The 21,300-nt window shown below is 30.9% G+C and overlaps 2 protein-coding genes across 5 annotated transcripts in view; both read left to right on the forward strand.

The window, feature by feature from the left end:
• LOC114329196 (zinc finger homeobox protein 4) overlaps nucleotides 1-21,300 on the forward strand; it is a 1,197,903-nt gene that overhangs the window by 958,805 nt on the left and 217,798 nt on the right. For 2 of the 4 annotated variants that reach the window (XM_028278232.2, XM_050652614.1), the window contains exon 1: nucleotides 1,002-1,220. The exons of the other annotated variants lie outside the window; for them this stretch is intronic. The gene's annotated coding sequence lies outside the window, so the exon portion shown is untranslated. Of the gene's footprint in view, nucleotides 1-1,001; nucleotides 1,221-21,300 lie in introns of those variants that run through there. 4 annotated transcript variants of the gene reach the window in all.
• LOC126886122 (uncharacterized) overlaps nucleotides 1-21,300 on the forward strand; it is a 114,069-nt gene that overhangs the window by 4,963 nt on the left and 87,806 nt on the right. The gene's annotated exons all lie outside the window — the stretch shown is intronic.

Consider the following 21,300-nt stretch of genomic DNA (forward strand, 5'->3'; position numbering starts at 1 on the left):
ATCGATTATCTAGGTATCAACATATGCAAATGCTTCAACAGCACTTCTGGACGAGGTGGTCTTTGGACTATATTACCGAAATGCAGCAGAAAGTTAAGTGGTTTACTGAAAAACCAAATTTAGAAGTTGGACAATTGGTGGTGCTGAAGGAAGACAATCTTCCTCCTTGTCAATGGAAGATGGGACGTGTACAGGAAGTGTATGTCGGCCCTGATAACAAAGTGCGGGTTGCGCGTATTCAAACTGTAAATGGCGAATATAAGCGATCAATTTCAAAGTTATGTCCCTTACCAATTGACAATGTTTAAGAAAATATACTCTTTTTTTTATGTATTCTTTTTTATGTATTAATTTTTATGTATTCATTTTTATGTACTCATTTATATGTAATCATTGTTATGTATTCATTTTTGTTTGTCCAATTGAGGATTTACTTGTCTTATAAATTGTTTAACTTTATGTTTATTGAAATAATATTTCAAGGTGGGGGAATATGTTAAGAATCGTTCCTAAAAAATGTTGACTTTACTAACAGAGAAAATAGTGCGTAATTATTAAACTGCGTAGAACGTCAAGATCATAGTTATTGTATTCATTCTGTTTTAGAACGTCGCGAAGAACAGTCAATTATAAAACAGGTCGCTGGGACTTTTCTGTTGGTTTATGTTGTAATTGTTAGTTTTATTACAACAATAAAAATTGAAAAGTATATTGGCTTTAATTACATTCATTGTGCAATCAATAGCGGGACCAAGTCCCCAACATAGTCCTCAAAATCATTAATTATAAACAAACGAAGAAGGCAAAGGCGCGAGGAAAAAATGAAATTCTTGCAAAGCGACAGCAGCTCACAAATCGGCTCGAAACTTATTTCAAGTCCGTTCAACCGCATCGTGCCCCCCACTTTTCCCCCACTTTTCCAGGTGTAGCATAGTGGGGGTGTTATCCCCTCCCGGTCCCGCCCCTTATTGGCTGTCAACATTATGCACAAAACAGTTGAAGCCCAGTTACGGACACGTTATGTTGTCCGCGTGAAGATATTAATACACGATTTTATTAATTAACACCTAACACCTGTATAGTTTTAGTCCTGTGGATTTTTCAGTGCTGTGTTTTAAGGACTATTTACTTGTTTTTTGTGCCTGTGCGTGTTATATTTTTATTGTAGTGACTCAAGTGTTATAGGATTTAATTTTCATTTAGGACAGGAATGCTCGAAGGTAATTAAACATTTTAATTATTTAAATCAAGCTTTACAATAACTATTTCATTTTAATCTATAAACACCACATAAATACGCAGTAAACGTGACAATGTTGTTTGTAAACATCGTAAAAGTTTGTTGTAACGACTTTATTTCTATATAAACGTATTTGTAAACAAATATAGTATGCTCCCACCAATTCAGATTGAGGAAAAAAACCAAACTGTAATTAATACGTTAGGTACCTGGTTTTTCACGTCTGAGCAATATAAAGGGTGTCTTAAATATTTAAAACATAAATATCTTGAAAGTGAACTTTCTTGAAGTCATCTTGGATCTTAAAGAAACTTTGTATTACACATAATGTGTCTAACTATATCACATACAATTCGTATCAGTTACATTGGGATCTTACGTTTAACAGAACCTATGATTAAAGGTCCCATCAAAAATAAACTTACTAAATCTTAATTTCTGCCGGTATTGTCAGATTACAAAATGTTCCCTACCTGATTTTGGTTCTTTTGTACAATAATTAAAAACAATTTGGAATTTTGAAAAATTCAACGATCAAGTTTATTGAAAAAAGAAGAAGGATTGTCAGTTTAACACTAGTAACGGGCTAGAAATTCATTTTTTTCACAATATAAAGATATGGCTGCCAAGACAAATTTTTGACGTCCTCAAATTAAGTATTTTGGAAAAATTCAATGGTTTAGATTATTTAAGAGGTTAATTTTTTATTGCTATGGTTTATAATAATAAAAGTTATGCCCTTTCGAAGAGGCTACTACAACACTATATTAGTATGTAAAATCTTCAGTATTGTCGAAAATTATTAAAGAATAAGAATAGGTAGGTAATACCATAAAATTATATTGTTTTATATTCGATATACTCATGGTGAACAATAAAGTATATACCTACTAACAAATAGATATTAAATTATCTGTTTACATGAGTCTTTTTGACAAATTTGTTTTACCAAATACACAATGCTGATATGATTTAAAACAATAATTTGTGTTGGAAAAAACATAATACCTATTGAACGATATAATAACTATGAGAAACCTTTAAAAACTGATGACATAAACAGAAAATCATGTAGGTATTATAGAAATATTCAAATCGTAAGACCTAAAGCTCAACCTGAACTGACGTAAAGACAGCTTTAAATATAAGAAATGTTTCTATCATGTAGGTAAATGCATGATACATAATATACAATTCTTCTTAGTTCCAGTCTCTAATACAAGAATTAAGCATAAACAAATTATTTGTTTATGTTTTTCACATCTAAGTAGGCACTACCTAATAAATTTTATTTTCCACGAAAAACATAAACACCCTTTCTTGAACCGAATACGTTTAAAAGTACCTACATTATTTAATTGTTTATGCCATAATTATACCTAATATCACCTACAAATTCCATGAGAGAAAGATGATTTTTTGGTCACTCACAAATGTCGTAAAGCTAACTCAAAAACATATTTTGACTTAAGTTATTCTTTACAAATAAATAGTCTTAATGCATAACATCAAAGTATTTACCTACCTATATACATAAATAGAAACGCTAACGCGCTTTTTTGAATTACTAATATTATTTGGAATTATGTGCAATTCAAACGACAATAACACTGTCTCGATAATTTGCTGTAAAATAAATAAATTGATGACTACATACAATATATTTTATATGATGGTATTTTATATCATTTATTTATGTAATTTTACATACATCTTAAATCAGCGTCATGACATGAACAGTTGGTATATCATTAGAGATATTTTATTTCTATATATTTATACGAAATTATAACTTTGCCGAATACTTTATAGAGAAACATATTGGCTAAATGAAAATTCTAAACAGTGTATTTAGTTTTACACAAATATTGCTCAGTGAAACCTCCTATCTCACCTTCTTTAGTTTGTATAAAAAAACACTTGAACACAAAAATATTGAAAGACATAATTAACCAGAAACAGAATATTCAATACAAAAGATAGATATAGTTTTCAGATAAATCAACTAAAAGCCCCCTCAAATACAGCTTATTTTCTTAAATGTGTGGTTAGACTACTTGTCGCCAAACAATATTGAGAAAGATCTCTGGAAATAAACCTGTTTCGTTGGGAGGTTATCTTTTCTAAAAATAAATCTTTATATTTCCAGCCAGAATACCCGCATAACAATAATTTATAGATAAATTATGTATAAAAGCTACATAATATACTTACAATAATAGTAAGAATTTTTCAGGAAGCTAAAAACGTATTTCATTGAATCTTTTCATATAAATGTACAGTATTATACTTATTTAGCAGTTCTTTAGTGATTTTTGTCTTATCCATAATTGTTTTCTCGTTAATGTGCCTGTTGTACCTATCTATCTTATTTTCATGTTTTTTGTTCCTTTCTGCTGGAACTGATTCTGCTGTCTTTACTCATTTAATTGTTACCCCTATTCTCTTATATCTTTGTAGTCCTTCCTTCAGATATTATAATTTTATGAATTTACTTTTTCAATGTTACGTTTTTTTTCTAATTTTTGCCTTTTACAAATTCCCAGTGTAGCACCGATATTTGGCGTGAATGTGGTTATACTCCATTTGAAAATTATTGATAGCTCAGTTTTTCTTACTCAAGTTTGTTGGGTGGTCATTTTAATAAATTCTTATACAAAACAGATGAAAAGGTGTTCAATATTTATACTTTTTCGCAGTCCTCCAAAAATGTTGTTGTAATCGTCTACCATAAAAACTTTGCTATCTTCGAGAATCATATATCTTTTGTAACGTCGACCGCTACTGCTTCTACCTTTCCCTTTACTAAATGTTTATACAAACTGCATAAAAAGCTAAAGCATGTATTATGCTGAGATTTATCATACTTTCCTCACCCCGGTCGCTTTTTCATTATTCATACCAATATCACGCGTGGCAAAGTGTTCTGTCACCCTTAAAACTCCTTCTAGCTTGAATAGCATTTAGTTGTATCGACTAGCATAATTTTACATATGCAAATTATGCACACGCCAGTCTGCGTCTGATGCAAATTTTGAGCTTAGAATCAACACGAGTCAATTTCTCAATGCACCCAAAGATTTGCATGTCATTAGATTTACCTGCAAATGTTTCTATTCTGTTATAACTATTTTCCCTGTACAATACCGAACAACATATACTGAATGCATTGAATAAACTGGCTTGTGATTCGGAAGTGCTTGGTTAAAATCTGCATCATAATTGAATTAAGTTGCGAAAGACCCAAATAGATAGATTTCTTTATCAGCGTTATGAATTCCATTTTAATATTATCAACATTGAGCTGCTACTAAACCCCTCATGTTTGTCCATGATCGGTCCCTGGATCACATATATTGTAATAGTAGATATATAAGGTATAAGGTAGACTTTCACCTAATCTTTTTAACGCATAAAAATTGTTTGATATGTAATTTAGAATGTTAATTATAGTTGCAAAAACAAGAGATAACCGATATAATTTTGTCCTGACGAAAAATAAGAAAATTGACGATTTTCAAGGCTCAAAAACACAAGTAAAAGATAATATTTTTGTAATTATCAAGTACATAAATTCAAGTTCAAACCTTTTTCTATTAGGTTCCGATAATAATTTTTGCCATGTTTAATTCTAAAATATATTTTTTAAATTGTTAATGAGGAAGGTTCCTTATGGGAAGACGGACGATCGTGCTGCACTAACAACCATAAAACAATGTTTTAAAATTCAATAACTCCAAAGTACTTATCAAAAAGTGAAAGAATAAGGTTTGGACTTGAATTTAAGCATTTTGTAGTTTCAAAAATGATATTTTTTAATTACAATTTTAAGCCTTCAAAGTCGCCATCTTTCCTTCTTTTTTCAGTTTTAAATTGTAAATGTTTTAAAAATGTTTTAAATTTTAAATTAATAACTCGAAAACGATCAATTAAAAAAATTTACAAAAGAACTTTTTCGTTCGAATGATTCAAAAAAGCTTGAATAATATCTGGCCGTGTCGAATTTTTTTTAATTTAGAAGAAAAAAGTTTGTTACAATGTTTGTCCATGATCGGTCTCTGGATTATATTTATATAAAGAAAATGATATTTAACTGATCGCATATTTCCTACTATGGATATCCAAATTATACCCCATTCCACGAATATACGACCCTCTTGGATTACCGCGACAACGAATATTTTACTGTGCAAAATATGAAGAACGAAAGTAAATTGCAAATTATATTGTTGTTTATTGGAGTAATTATTAGAGCAAAATACTTTCGTACTTCTTATGTTGCACACTAAAATATTCGTTGTCGCGATAATCCAAAACAGTCGTATATTCATGGAATACACCATATAAAAGATTTTAATCTTTAATGATTTTGACTCCCTACCTTATTTGTTTTATAGTTCTATATTTTATATTTTTCTGTTCCACACAATTCCCTAAATTATTCAGATGTTTCTTTGTCGCAGCAATATATATTTATTTATGGTCCATATTTTAATCATACAGTACATTATAGTGCAATTTATTAGTCGATACAATTAGTTTTTCTAAAGCTAGGTTTCACTCTGATTTGTTATTATCTTTTAAAGGATTTTGTTCTCTTTTATAGTCTAATTCTGATTTCTTCTATATATACTTTTTTTACTTAAAAATTATGAGTAATCATATTTATCAAAAAGTTATTTTGAAGACAACAAATAGTGATATAATCAGAAAAGCAAAAGTTAATAGAGATAATGCCAGAAGAGATGAGTTTGCTAAGAGGTGATTGTTACCAATAGTACCTACGACACACTGTAAATATACGACATTTGTATTGTTTGTCAGCTATCTTGATTTTCAAATGAGAATAATTTTTCTTTACTTGCTTCTGCTACCATCATTCTTTTGGATTGCGTTATAGCTCTCAGATGATAAACACCCAGGCTTTTCTATTAATATAGCTACGCTACTTTGCAAAATTTTGTGAAAATATATCTTAGGTAATCATTTTCCCTCATCCTGCAACGTTTATTTTCACTTAATTTAAAGATTTTCATTTCAAATCCATGTATTCTTCTGTTGCTCTAACTCAAGCATCATTTGTATTTGGTTGAGTTGACACCTAGTTGTTCTAAATAGTTTTAAGCAGCCTGATATAGGAAATGCAATGAAACTAATGAATTACTTACATATTCTGTATCTATGTAAACACTTTACAAGGAAGCTACTTGAAGTGTTACGAATACAAATACTGATACCGTGATACAATTTCAGTCTATTGTCTATGCACTTCTGAATTAGAGTGACAATAAAATAACAGTGGGTACTTAAGTGTAAAATCATAATTAGAAACCTTTAAATTGTTTATTGTTATTGCTGTCGATTAAATCAATATAAACTACTACCCACCTAAATAATAACTCAATTTATCAACCAATAACATCTACTACAAATCCATTCTAATTCAATCTATTAAGAGTTGCAATGGTTATAATAAATATTGAAATCAGTTATTTTTTCAAAAAAGAAGAAAAATATAAATGTAAACAAATGTACTCTTCAACTCCTTCATTTTTTCTAAAAATGGGAAATAAATAAATAAAATAATAGATGGGGTACATTTGTACAATTAATGTAGATGGGGGTTAATTGAAATCATAGAATAATCGAATATTATTCATACACATAAGAAAAATGTATTCTATATATCGGCATATTTATATTTTTTAGTAGGTATTCATAAATCTATATCTAATATGTGTTATAATACAAAAGAAGAAATGAGCTTTAGGAAACTTTACAGGTTACCGTTGCTTCATCGCTTTGCTACATAGCTTTTCATAAGTTTTTATATCTATAAATTATTTTCCCCCTTTCTAGATCCTTCTGTCAGTATTAAAACTAAACTTCAGTTTAATTTTACTTTAATTATTATTATGATGGTTTGTTTGTTATGACGATTTTTTTAGAGTAGATACATGGTACGGATAACAGAACAGATCAAGTCACATAGGGAAAATTTTAAATTAGATTAACACAGAAATATACCAAAAACGAAAGATGTGTAGAGATAAATATAGTATTTAGAAAAACGATTCATAAAATGAGATATAACTTCCTACCAACTAAATGGGAGCTCGACACAAAGATACAACAAAAATCACAGTTCACTTATCAGAAACAAAATGTTTAAACATTTATCCAGAAATTTACTATTAAAAAGATTAAACCAGAATAAGTACTAGTAGATAAAAGAGGACTTTTTTGTATTTATAACTTTTTTACAGTTCTTTTGTAGCTTTCTTTGTATTAATCTAAAATACGATTATAAGGTCGACCTGTTTAATGGATAAAAATTATTTGATATGTAATTTAATATGTTAACAATTAAAAAACAAGGTGTGTCCGATATAATTTTGTTCTGACTATAATTAATTATTAGTTGTAAAAGGACTTTTTTGTAAATTTTAAAAATATTTTTTTTGAACCGGGAAGATATTATTTACTTAAGATTTTTTGGATTATTTTAAACAAAATAAAAAAGTCTTAATTATTCTCTTAAGTTGATCGTTTTCGAGTTATAAAAACTTAAAATTGAAAAAAGAACGAAAGATGATTATTTTCAAGGCTCAAAAACATACCTAAGTAAAAAAATAACATTTTTGAAATTACCTACCTATATTCAAGTTCAAACCTGATTGTATCAATCTTGAGAAGTATGTTGGACTTATTTTATTTTAAAACATTGTTTTTTAGTTGTTAATGCAGCATGATCGCCCTTCATGATAAGGAATTTTCCTCGATTAACAATTAAAAAAAATATATTTTAAAATAACACATATGTCAAAAATTTTTATCGGGGCCTGATAGAAGAAGGTTTGAACTTGAATTTAGGTACTTGACGATTACAAAAATAATATTTTGTATTATACTTGTGATTTTGAGCCTTCAAAACCGTCACCTTTCGTTCTTTTTTCAGTTGTAAATTATTTATAATTCAAAAACAATCAACTTAAGAGAACAGTTATTACAAAAGACAAAAGAATAGTTATTTATGATATAAGTGTTAAAAGTACACGTTTAAGGCACGCATGTGAAAGTTTGCAAAATGAACGATAGCGAGTTCTGCAATTCACATGAGTGCCTTAAAAATGTACTTTTTAACACGCATATCATACAATATTTTTTCTACAAACGTAATGACAATATCTACAAAAACTTTTACTTGAACTTGACTGACATTCCATTTTTATATTTTTTTGACATTACATCAAAATTGCCTATACGGTCAATACGAACTGCAGTGCCTTAAAAATTTTTTAAAGCACTAGTGCCTTAAAGTAGCATTTTTAACGCTCGTATGGATTGCTAAAAATTACATTTTTAACACGGTTGTAGAAAAAATTACTTTTTTGTTTAGAATGAGAATCTAAAATATTATCTGACCGTGTCAAATTTTTTTATTTATAAAAAAGTGATTTTTTAATAAGTATTATTTAATTATATTCAGAACAAAATTATATTGGGAACTCCTTGTTTTTTAAAATCGTTAATATTGTTGGTACGATATTTTGTTGGCGTCATTTTTAATTTTTATTTTTTAATCTGATAATGCACCTATGCGTTATTTTTTTATTAATATATTTTGGAAAATAACTATGTATATGCATAACAATATTTTAGTTCAACGTCTAAGCATTAGAACAAAGTATTTCAAATTTTGCATTTGCTAGTTATATAGCTTATAAATTTATTAGCTCAAAAAGTCAGGAAATAAGTGCCTCTACACATGTGCTCCGATGAGGGCATGGTAAACCCGAAATACGTATACGCACATAGTAGATTCTGTAATCAAATCTGAATCATCTTTACTTTCATTAAAAATTTATTATTGATAATTAAAGACAATATACAGTATATGCAAATGTATGGTTTTGATTATACTGCTCGATAACATTCCCAGCAATTTTATAACTGTTTCTTAAATGAAATAAACTCTCGACATGTACGATGACAAATACTTGCATTATGCTGCTGAATATACTCTGATGTAATTTCTTCCTTTCACTATTAATTTAAAACTGAACAATCTAAAGCATTTTCACTTTTGCGCACTTTCCAGTTTCTGCTGCCTTTATAAGGATAATTAATGTAAAATACAAATATCTACATATAAAAACACAAATAGAATTCGAAACAAGAAGTGGTGTAATAGTTGAAAAACCAGTAATCGTTTCTAAGCGTACTGTCAGTAAAAATGAACTATTAACCTTCAGCTAGTTTAGCCTGCAGCGGTTGTAAGTTTTTTATTGTTTATTTTTGCTTACTTAACCTAAGAAGATATGCACGATAATTATAAGCTTGAAGATAATAATTTAATAAAGATTCCATAAAAAATGGCATCATCAGCGAACATAAAATTTTAAACAATAATCCTGAAATTTAATATTAGAAAAAATTTCTTCATCAGGAACAAACTATAAAATTAACTAACAACTAGATACAAACATTACAATAATATGACTTACGAAATATAGTGCGACAACAGATCATCAGATCCCGTTAAATAGTTACACTGTACATAAATGGTAAACTAACAATATAATTAAGTTACTGAGCAGAACTCCCAAAATCAAAATAGCTAAATATAACAGCCTATCCAACTACATTTGTCAACTTTCTTGTCTCGAATGCGAATGTGATGGACAGTAGGTATATAGGGAAAACATCGCATTGGTTGAAACAAAGAATAACGCAGCACAAACGGCTACGCATTTAATTTATCAGATAAAAAAAACTTAACGAGGTACAGAAAATAATTGAGGGGGTTAGAAGTAAAAGGGTTTAAGTGCACTTTTTTAAATCTTACTCTAAGTACAGATTCGCATACTTAAATGATATTAGAACTTGGTTGTAAAACGATTTAAGCATATTTCGCCCTACAGTCACCATCTATCTCCATTACATTTAGTTCACTGAAAACAATTGCAGTTTGCTTTAGTAGTAACAGGTTTAACCGTGCGCTTGAACCGTTTTACCTCAAAACTATTTTTAGTATTCTGTAAAAACAAATAGTAATAAATGGGTTTAAGTGCGCTTGAACCATTTTACTACAAAACTATTTTTAGTATTCTGTAATGTGTAAACACACGTTAATACAGGATTAGTTTAAAGTAAATAAATATTAGATTTGTGACCAATTTTGAACACTAATTAAGTATTATGCAACGTGCCAGTTGTAGTTACACTATGGGTAACACCTGGGACAAAAATGATTAGTAATATGTAGTTAACATCTGCACTTGAACCGCTTTACCAGTAATATTTATCAACACCATTTACCGATTCAAGTATATGTTTTTAAAATTTGAAAAAAGAGGAAAGCATATAGTAAGAGTAATAATATATCCTTATATTTTTATCATTTTATAGTACATTGTAAACGAGACATATTTTAGTTTAATGACTACTACAATTTATAAAACTCAAACAACTTTGAAGCTGATTATCTCAGAACTATCAAAACTGCACTTAAACCCTTTTACGTCTGGTCCCCTCAATTATAAAAAGATTATTTGTCGAAATGTACCACATAAACAAAAATCAAAATTCAAACAATTATAAAACAGTTACTAGCAGATTGAGCGGCATTTATTGCAATATTTTAAAATTCTAAAAATAACAAAATATTTAACAACTGGTTCGACAATAGAACTCTGTAGCCCTTACCACATGTTGGATTGGAACACAAAGGATTTTGTTCCAATTAAACGAATCCAGTTATATTTATACATCATTACATCGTTTAACTTCTTGCAAATCTCAGTTACCATTCATTCTTGTTCTTCCACTCGGTATCTTCCAAGTACATATTATTTCTTCCAAAAGTTGAATACCTTACGTATAGAATTCTTTGATCGTTCCCATCTTTTTCTTTTCTCTAGCTGTAACTCAGTAAGTTTTATTTTGGTATTCTTCGTTGTCTGGCGATGATACGATCTGTGAGTTGTATGCTCATTTTATCATCTACTATTATTGTGCTATTATGTGATTTATTTTCATATTTTTTTCTTGTGCTATCTTTTAATCCGCATACTATATCTAATCTGCACGTGGCTATAGTTCTTACTCTGCTTCCGAAGAATTTCCTGTCATAATATTCCTTTCTATTCGCTAGTACCTCATTAAGTTATCACTTCGTTTTCCTCTGTATTTTCATCTTCAATTGTTTCGTTGAGTATTTCGTTCTGTTAGAGGCGCATTCCTGAGTAATTTTCTAGTTTTTGCAGTGTTTCATTACTTGTTTATTATTTAGCTGTAAATCACCGTTGTCCCCAGTACATATACTTATACCTATTTAGTCTGGTTCATATCTGTTCCATTTTGTTGTCAAAGTCTTCGTATTATAATGATACAACTACTTAGTCATGTGCAAAGCTTATTATTTTTCTTCAGCTGCAATCGTGTTGTTCTACATTTTCAGCGTTCTAACTGCTTTTGTTAATTTAATGATAATATTAGTTGTTTCTACTGTCTTCCTTTATTATTTTTATCACCTTACATTCCTGTTAAATAATTATATTCTTCAAGGAATTCTTGTTTATTTATACTATGTTTGGTAAAGTGAGCGAATAGGTTGTATTTTTTGGTTAATTCTCCATAATGGCTTCAGGCCAAGGTGCTCTCTATTTTTTTAACAGTATTGCTTTTTTTACCCCCTCTTTGTTCATTGTTACTGTTCATAGCAGTGTTTGTCTGTTTTGTCTAGCCTTTCGCTTTTTTCCTTAAATCGTGTCCTGAGTTCTGTTGATTGTGCTTTCCAATAACTTCTCAGTGTTCTGTTACTATTTGTAAGCTTTTTATTGTGGGATTTTAATATTAATTGAGGGAATTAGATGCTAAGGGGTACAAGTGATAAAATGGTTTAATTGAGAATAACGAAGTCAAAGTTAAATTTACATGGTAAATTATACAGCGCATTCCACAGCGTAAATTCACTTATCGACTTATTTTGAATTAATTTTATACCTTTTATTTTTATTCTATTAGTAAAAGCTTTTAAAGTTAGTATAGTATTTATTTTCATTCAAAATATTTGAAATTTGGAAAAAAATGTTCGCACTTGTACCCCTCTGCTTCAAATTTTGCATTTGTTTCTCTTTGCCACTTAAGTACTTTACGAATTTCTTAAATTCTTCAACTAAAATAAAAGAAAAATTACATAAAAATTAAACGTTTTTATTTATGAAAAATTACTTGGTACATTTTGTGTTATTATTTCACTTATTTTGAATACTTTTTTAAGGGCTTCATTTGCAAAGATACTAAACGATTCACCAAAAATAATATCCAACACCTTATAGGCAAAGGGATACAAGTGAAGTTATACCTGTTTATACCTGCGATATGTCGCCAACAGTAGGTTAATTTACCTGTATCTCTTTTCCACTAAATTTTTAGTACTATCTAGTATTATTTTGTGCACTTAACTCAGTTTACAATATTTGTCACTTGTACCCCTTAGCATCTAATCCCCTCAATTGTAATATTTAATGATAAGTAGGTAATCTCACTTTCTTTTGAAAATGTGATCTCTGCGTCATAACTTTGTATTTTGAGAACGATTTTTGAAGTGGAAGTCGAAAAGCCAACTAAACGTAATTTCAACTGAAATTGTGATTAATTCCTATTAAAGATAAATAATTACACAATCTTGTGTTGATATTGTAGTTTCCCGTGACTCCTCCATCTTCTTCTAATTCTCCAAGATTCAATAAGGTTGTTTAACAGGTATTAATATCAATGCGATTAGATTATTTTCCTATGATTTGTTTTTGTTTTCTACATTCATCTTGCGTATCTTCAAATAACTGTAAACTTATTAAAAAGCAAACTATGCTGGCCCAAATCCCGTAAAATATAAAAGAGATTAGCAGAGGAATAACTAGGTATTAGGAAGGTACATACTAGGAAAAAGTAATAAATTAATACCGAGAAGGAGATAGTTGGAATAGGTATTACAAATTTGAAGCGGGGAATATATATATAATATAATAGCAATAATTAAAAGAACCAAGTAACCAAAGATACGAAATTCTTTAGCGAGAGTCCTCAACATCAAATTTTGAAGTAGCCAGTCTACTAAAGGAATGTTGAGGAAAGAAAACAAAGAAAAAATACTTTTGTAATACTCAGTAGAATATATTTGTTTAAACAAGCGGGCAAAGGCAACAAAAAACGAGCAAACACAAGGTAAGTATTCTTCTGGAGATATCTTTTATAAAGTGTTCTTCCTGAAAAAAAAAACACAAATCTATTAGGATCTTTTTAATGAAAATGTTTGTTTTAATTAAAGCTATCTTAAAAAGAGCGTCCACAAATACTTTTCTATAAATAGTAACCAGAAATCACTTTAACAGCATTTACCAAAGTATCCGTAACATTTTATTCGACAAATTGGACGCTCTGTCCCCACGACATGAGGGTTGCGTGTGTAGCTGTCACCTATTTGCTCTATAAACAATGCTTACTTGTAGGTTAACGTTATGGTTTATTTATAAGAGCACAGTCATTTTAATGTCAATCTTTCCGATAAGAGGAAGTTTGGAAAACCGCAATTGGATTAGTTTTAACAATGGGTAACTACCACGTGGAAGAAAATGAAAGAAAAATAATAATTGCGGTAAAGTTAGTTATACTTATATCTACGTTACGATGGTTAAAATAATTGAGAATAAATAGAAGAATAATTTATAGACTGACTACGGAAACTTCATTATACCAGTTTGTTAAAAAATGGCGCGTGGCACTTTAGACCAGGACTAATCTGTAAAAAAACGTGTATTTTTGGATGTGAGAGGTGGCATTCGGATTTTTGAAGATAAAGTTAGGTGACACCTTCACTAATAATAATTGACTTTGCTCCTTCTCAAATATGCCCGGAACATTAATAAAAAAATTAAAATATTTAAAAATTTCGAAAAACATCGATTTTTTTCTGCTTTCTTTGCTTATAACTTTAAAACGGTTCGTTTTGGAACAACGTTGTAAAGAAATAAAATAAAGATAATTGAATTTTGTATCATATACGACTGGTCAAAAATGTCTTAAGGTATTACGTTTTCTGCAATATAGCAATAAATACAAAATAAGGGGGCAAAATACGCCTTTTGTTTTTCAATGTTTTTTAACCACTTTGGTGGCACTTAGAACCTTAGTAATTCGCTTATTAGAAAGTTCTTATAACTAACTTAAATGGTCTGCCAAATTTCATTAAAATCGACCTAATAGATTTTGCATAATTTTGCAATGTAAATGTTTTTAAAAAAGTTCAAATTGTTTACAATCTTTCTGAACAGAAAGTAGACCGTTTAGAAGTTGGCTTTCTATTACATATAAAGAGGTGCTCTTTATATATATAAAGAGGTGCTCTTTATATGTCATAGATATGTTGTTTATGACATATAACGAGGTGCTCTACCTATCTAATACACTTTACAGAATTAAAATCGGATTATTTAAGGGGCCTCAACAATGTTTTAAAATTATAAACAATTTTTTGGCTTATAAACAAATAGCTTTGTGTAATAATAAAAAAATTAATTTTTAGCAATGCAAATAATTAAAACCGGTAAAATTTGACTTAAACTTTCAAATGTTGTCAGCAGAATTCCTATTTTATATTTAATCAAAAGTTATTCTCGTTCAAAAATTGCAATTTTTCGATTTTTTGAATGTTCCACCGCGTTTATCTCGAAAACTATGCATCCTACGAAAAAACTTGTAAAAACATTTTTTGCTTAGAATTACCCAAGAAATACAAAAAATGTTTTATTTTGCGAAAAATCGATGTTATGTAATTCCTCAAGTTTTTTGTTTACAACAATCTTATCGACATCCGGATCAACTGTTACCCAAAAAATTCGTGTTCTACGGGTCAAAATACATAAAAAAAACTTGGGTAAGTCCATCTAAATAAAGGAGCCCGTAGCACCTTCTCCTGGACACAGCACTAATTTGTTTATAAGCCAAACAATTGTTTATAACTTTAAAACATTGCTGAGGCTGCTTGCTTTAATAATCCGATTTCAATTCTGTAAAGTGCATTAGATAGATGGAGTGCTTCTTTATATGTAAAAAAATTGACAAATCTCTTTGTATGTTCTAGTTTTTGTTGTGCAAGATTGCAAAATTATTATGCAAAATCTAGTAAGACAATTTTAATGAAATTTGGTGGACGGTTTTAGCACATTACAAAAATTTTCTAAGCGAATTAGGAGGTTCCAAGTGTAACCTAAGTGATGGAAAAACATTGAATAATGACAGGATTGTTTTGCCCCTTATTTTATATTTATTGCTATTTTGCAGCAAAGGTGTTAAATTGAGACATTTTTAACCAATCGTATCTGATAGAAAATTCAATTATCTTTGTTTTATTCCTATACGACTATGTTCCAAAATGAATCGTTTTAAAGTTATAAGCAAAGAAAGTAGAAAAAAAACCGACATTTTTTGAATTTTTAAATATTTTATTTTTTTTATTAATGTTCCGGGCATATTTGAGAAGGAGCATAAGTCAATTATTATTAACGAAGTTATAACCTAACTTTATCCGCAAAAATCCGAATGCCACCTCTCACATCCACCTAAAAACAGATCCTTCCTGGTCTATTGGGGAAGTGCCGACAGAAGTAAATATTTCTATAAAAAGTTCTGTAAAATTTAGAAAATCTTGATTATTAAAAATTCAATAAAAAGTTTGTTTTTAGTTTATTTATAACACCGGTTCATAGCGCCATGCGCCTTCCGCTTCCTATTTTCCAGCCTCATCGATCTTTTCAATTTGCTGGTCATAGATCTCTCTCAGACATTTCTTTTTGGATTCCACTTATCCAGGTAGTTTTCGGTCTGCCCCTTTTCCTTACTTTCGGGAGTTGCCATTTCATTATCAGCTTTGGGAGTCGATGTTCCTTCACTCTTTGTACATGACCATGACAATAAAGTTGGTTTTGTTGGATTTCTTCCAGATATCGCACTCGTACATTTGTTATGTGTGTGAGACTCTAAAGATGCAGTTCGATGTTCGCCAGAAGTCCATTTCCAGTATGAGCATCTTCTATTCTGTTGCTTATTAAGTTTCTAGGTTTCACATCCATACAGGACCACGCTTTTTAAAGTTCTTCTTCTTTTTATTCCTCTTTATAAGCAATTCTGCTTGTTCATTGGCGGATTGATACCTCTATGGAAGGTTGTCACTCCATCTTTTGCGCGGTCGGCCGATACTTCTTCTACCGATTGGTGATTTATCTCTTGCTATTTTGACCACACGTGTATCCCCCATCCTGGTTATGTGGTTGTTCCATTCTCTTTTTCTATTTAGCGTTCATTCGTTTATACTCTGTACGTTACATTATCTTCTGATATCTTCACTCCTCTTTCGATCTCTCAGTGTATTTCCTGTAATTTTTCTCAGTACTCTCATCTCTGCCGTTTTCAATAGTCTTTTTGTTGTGGTTGTATCGGGTCTTGTTTCTGATGCATATGTCATTATGGGTCTTACACTGGCTTTATAGATTCTTGACTTCATCTCAGTGTAAATATGTCGATTTCGCCATATGGTGTTATTAAGGCATCCTGCCAGTCTATTTGCTCTTTGTACTTGATTTCTCACTTCTTTGTCTAGGTCTCCGTAACTTGACAATGTAATTCCAAGGTATTTTATTTCCATTACTTGTTCAATACTGATACCATCAATTTCTATTTTTTATCTGATTGGTTCTTTACTGATTACTATGGTTTTCTTGGAATTTTCTATGGATTTCTATGGAATTCTTTGTTCTTATGTTAAATCTGTGGACTAATCTTTGCAGAGTATCTTCATCTTGGGCTATCAATATTGCGTCATCTGCGTAGCAGATTATTTTTACTTCTTTGTTTCCCATTCTATATCCTCGTCCTTTGTTGATGTTTTTGATGATTTCATCCATGATTAAAATTGAAGAGCTTAGGACTCAATGAGTCTCCCTGTCTTATTCCGCTGCCTATATCTATAAGTTCTGTTAGTTGTCCATCTTTTTAAAGTTAGCCACACAAAACTGAAGATAGTGATGCCATCTTGGATGATGTTATCACTGAATTGGAATTTAGATACTCATCTTTTTCTGTTTCTTTTTTTGATAGTTAGGTTAGCCTAACGTTATTCATTCTGGTAACCGTATTGTGAGTACAAAGAGGGTATGGGTACCAATGATGCACTTTGGCACATTAGTAAAAAAAAGTATGTACTAAGAATAATAAAAGAAAGGAAAATACAATACTTGGCTCATATGTTGAGTAGTGAAATGTACTTCTTCTTCTTCTTTGGCTTTTACAACTCTTCGGCTCACTTTCGTGAGTCTTTGGCTCTGATTCTGTGCTACTATTTCCCATGGTCTTACTTCCAACTTCTTCAGGTCTTCTCTGACTGCATTTTTTCAGGCCTTCTACCGTCTGGTCTTTCTCAAAACTCATTGCTAATTAGTCATCACTCCGTACCACGTAACCTGCCCATGTTGTATCTGCTCTCCATCCATTATATATAACTCGCAGGATTTTGCGTTCCCATACTAATAGTTTATTGATTTCGTTCTTTCTCTATGTCCATGTTTCACTTCCTTATGTCACTGCTGATCGTATTATGGTTTTGTACATTTGGATTACAGTGAAAGATACGAGGTACTTTATATCATATGAGAAAGTAAAGTACAGGGCAAAAGGTCAGTAAGAAGATGCCAGAACTCGTGGCTGAAAGACCTGGGGAGATGGTTTGACTGCTCATCCGCAGAAATCTTTCGTGCAGCAGTATTCAAAGCTACAATTGTCATTTATTCGAAAGAAGACGGCGCAATACGAAGAAGAACAACACAACAACAGTATATATTGTTCTTGGTCTCTTTCACTTCAATATATCGAAGATGCTACACTGGGATATCAGATATTTCTGATGCTTGATTCTACTGACTTCTGCTTTATCCTTAATAGAGTATTGGTCTAAATGATGTATACTTGTATTAAATTACAGTCCACAATAATTATACACTCATAAATAAACGAAAACAAACAATTAGTATATTAAACAGAAAAATGAGTTTGAAATGTGTATAAAGTTGAACTTTTGCCTTTAATATTAGTCCATAATAATTACAGATCGCTAATTTCTAATTAATAATTATGTTCGGTGTCAAATTAATGTAGTAATTGCCGTTAAAAGGTATTATTAAGTTAATTCATTTACTGTCTGTAAAATAAACATGGTACTTTAGTCTCCTGAACTTTGTTTTATTCAAGACTAGAAAAGGACCATAATATCGCAATTATAAAGTAGTACGTATTGATAAATATTTGTTTAAAAACAGACATAATTTTTATTTTGGTTTCTCTGCCCTTCCACGTACTCCATATATCATCAACAGCTTGTTGGACATAGATCTCCCTCAGCTCTTTCACCCAGTTACTGCTAATACGCGTCCTCTTTCGCTGGTTGTTGGGCATCCTCTGGTTCCTAGTGCTTATTGTCTTATACCTCCTTCCCACGGTCTGAGATTCTACAGATCATCGCGCATGGCCGACGACCACGGGCAACGCACCGCAGACAGAGACCTTCCCATGGTCTCATGGCAGAGACTTAAAAAATCAAAAATAAGTTCGTTCGTCCATTCCATGTTTTTAGCAGAAACCTCCTAAAAGCAACTGCAACAAACTTTAGCAACACTACAGACAACTACTCGTGTCAGCGAATGAACAACTTCTGACTTACCGTTGCTGTGTGTAAAAGTTAAAACACGGACGCGCTCGGACCGCGTCGCATGGGCCTATACCTCACCTTTGGTCTTACCGACTCTCCACGGATACCACGCACCAGCACAGATGTGTCTGTGCTACTACGGACGAGACACTTCCCACGGTGCGTCGGTGCGAGCTGGTCTGCGCCCGTCTGTGATATTGTGGAAAGCGGCTCCATTGTGGATCGTGGGAAGCCAGCGTTAGCATCCACTTGACCATACGTTTTGTCAACTAGTATAAGAGCTGTGAGACATTTTTGAGTAGGTATTTTAGGCAACCTGAAAATTTTTCAGGTGACTCTTCCATGATAGCCTAATACAAAAATGCCGGTCTGGCTGGAGGGTAGCGGTTATTTTCCCCAAAAATCCCCCCCAAAGTTAAAAAAAGGGTAAAAATTGTTATTACAAAAAATATCATTGACGTGACTTTAAAGTAAATTTAAATATTCAAATATAAAGAAAATAAACAGGCCAGGCGATTTGAGGGCGATTTTAACTCTGCAAGATACTTGCATGGGCGCCCCAGGATTATTTTCAGGGGATGCATCTGAACTTCAGAAGATTTCATCTGAATCTGTACATACTATTAACGAGTATAAAATATACAACTATACATGCAAAGCTATGTACATTCCTTCAGGACAGGGAAGTACAATTATTATTTTGACAGGGTATATTTTAATATTAAAAATAAATATTCTACAAAGACAGGTTTTTTTTGGTGAAATTTTCCAACTGCCATGTGATCGAACAAATTACGCGTGCATATAAATGAAAAGCGCTATAGGTAAACAGGAGTGTGAGAAAGAGCGTATACCGATAGCTGTTTGCGTCCTCTGTTGTACCTGAGCGAGTCCGTTCGCTCGAGAAAAATCACGTGACCTGGCGATCCCATGTTGTTGTGCCTCGAAACGTCAGAGTAATTATTATATATTATAGTTTTTTAAGTAACTTTTTCTTAATTAAAGGAAAATAATACGTACTATACAATAGATTTTGCAAATATAATAGAAAAAGACAGATTTATTATTATAAAGATATAGGTAGAAAAGTATAAAAGCATAAACTAAATTGATTATGTGTCCGAATCTTGTACTTCTTCTTCAAACTCCTCATCTGAGCTTAAATATTCACTGTCTTCTTCTTCGTTAGACTCCCCTTGAGACTCAGATTCCTCTTCTACATGATCTGCAAATAGTTGTAATATGTATTTAGAATTAATTAAAAATTAATTAGTGATTAATTAATTGAGTTGCTACGTATTCTCTGTCCTTTTATACGGAGTCGAAGCCTGGAGAATCACGGGCTCATCTGAAGATAGACTTGCCATTGTTGAGATGTGGTGTTATCGAATAATGTAAAAAATATCATGGACGCAACACGTAACAAACACGGAAACATTAATAAAGATAAAAAGTCAAAAAAATACTCACCACTATGAAGGAAGGAAAAATGAGCTACTTTGGTCATATACTAAGAAATAAAAAACATGATGTAATTTATAATATAAGGAAAAGTATTAAGTATTAGTTATACATTAATTTTTAATTAATTCTAAATACATATTTACAACTATTTACAGATCAGGTAGAAGAGGAATCTGAGTCTCGAGGGGAGTCTGACGAAGAAGAAGAGAATGAATATTTATTTTGGCTCATCTTTCTTTCCTTTATAGTGTTGAGTATTTCTTTTGCCTTTTTCATCTTTCTTAATGTTTCCGTGTTTGTTACGTGCTGTGTTCATATTTTTTACATTATTCAATAACAGCACATCTCAACAATGGCAAGTCTTTCTTCAGATGCGCCCGTGATTGTCCAGGCTTCGACTCCGTATAAAAGGACAGAGAATACGTAGTAATTCAATTAAATTATCGCTAATTAATTTTTAATTAATTCTAAATACATATTACAACTATTTACAGATCATGTAGAAGAGGAATCTGAGTCTCGAGGGGAGTCTGACGAAGAAGAAGACAGTGAATATTTAAGCACAGATGAGGAATTTGAAGAACAAGTACAAGATTCGAACACAGAATTAATTTAGTTTATACTTTTATACTTTTCTACCTATATATTTATAATAATAAATCTGTCTTTTTCTATCATATTTGCAAAATCTATTGTATAGTACGTATTATTTTCCTTTAATTAAGAAAAAGTTACTTAAAAAACTATAATATATAATAATTACTCTAACGTTTCGAGACACAACAACATGGGATCGCCAGGTCACGTGATTTTTCTAGAGCGAACGGACTCGCTC

Source organism: Diabrotica virgifera, chromosome 6 (genome assembly GCF_917563875.1).
Source record: "Diabrotica virgifera virgifera chromosome 6, PGI_DIABVI_V3a".
Classification (NCBI taxonomy): Eukaryota; Metazoa; Arthropoda; class Insecta; order Coleoptera; family Chrysomelidae; genus Diabrotica; species Diabrotica virgifera.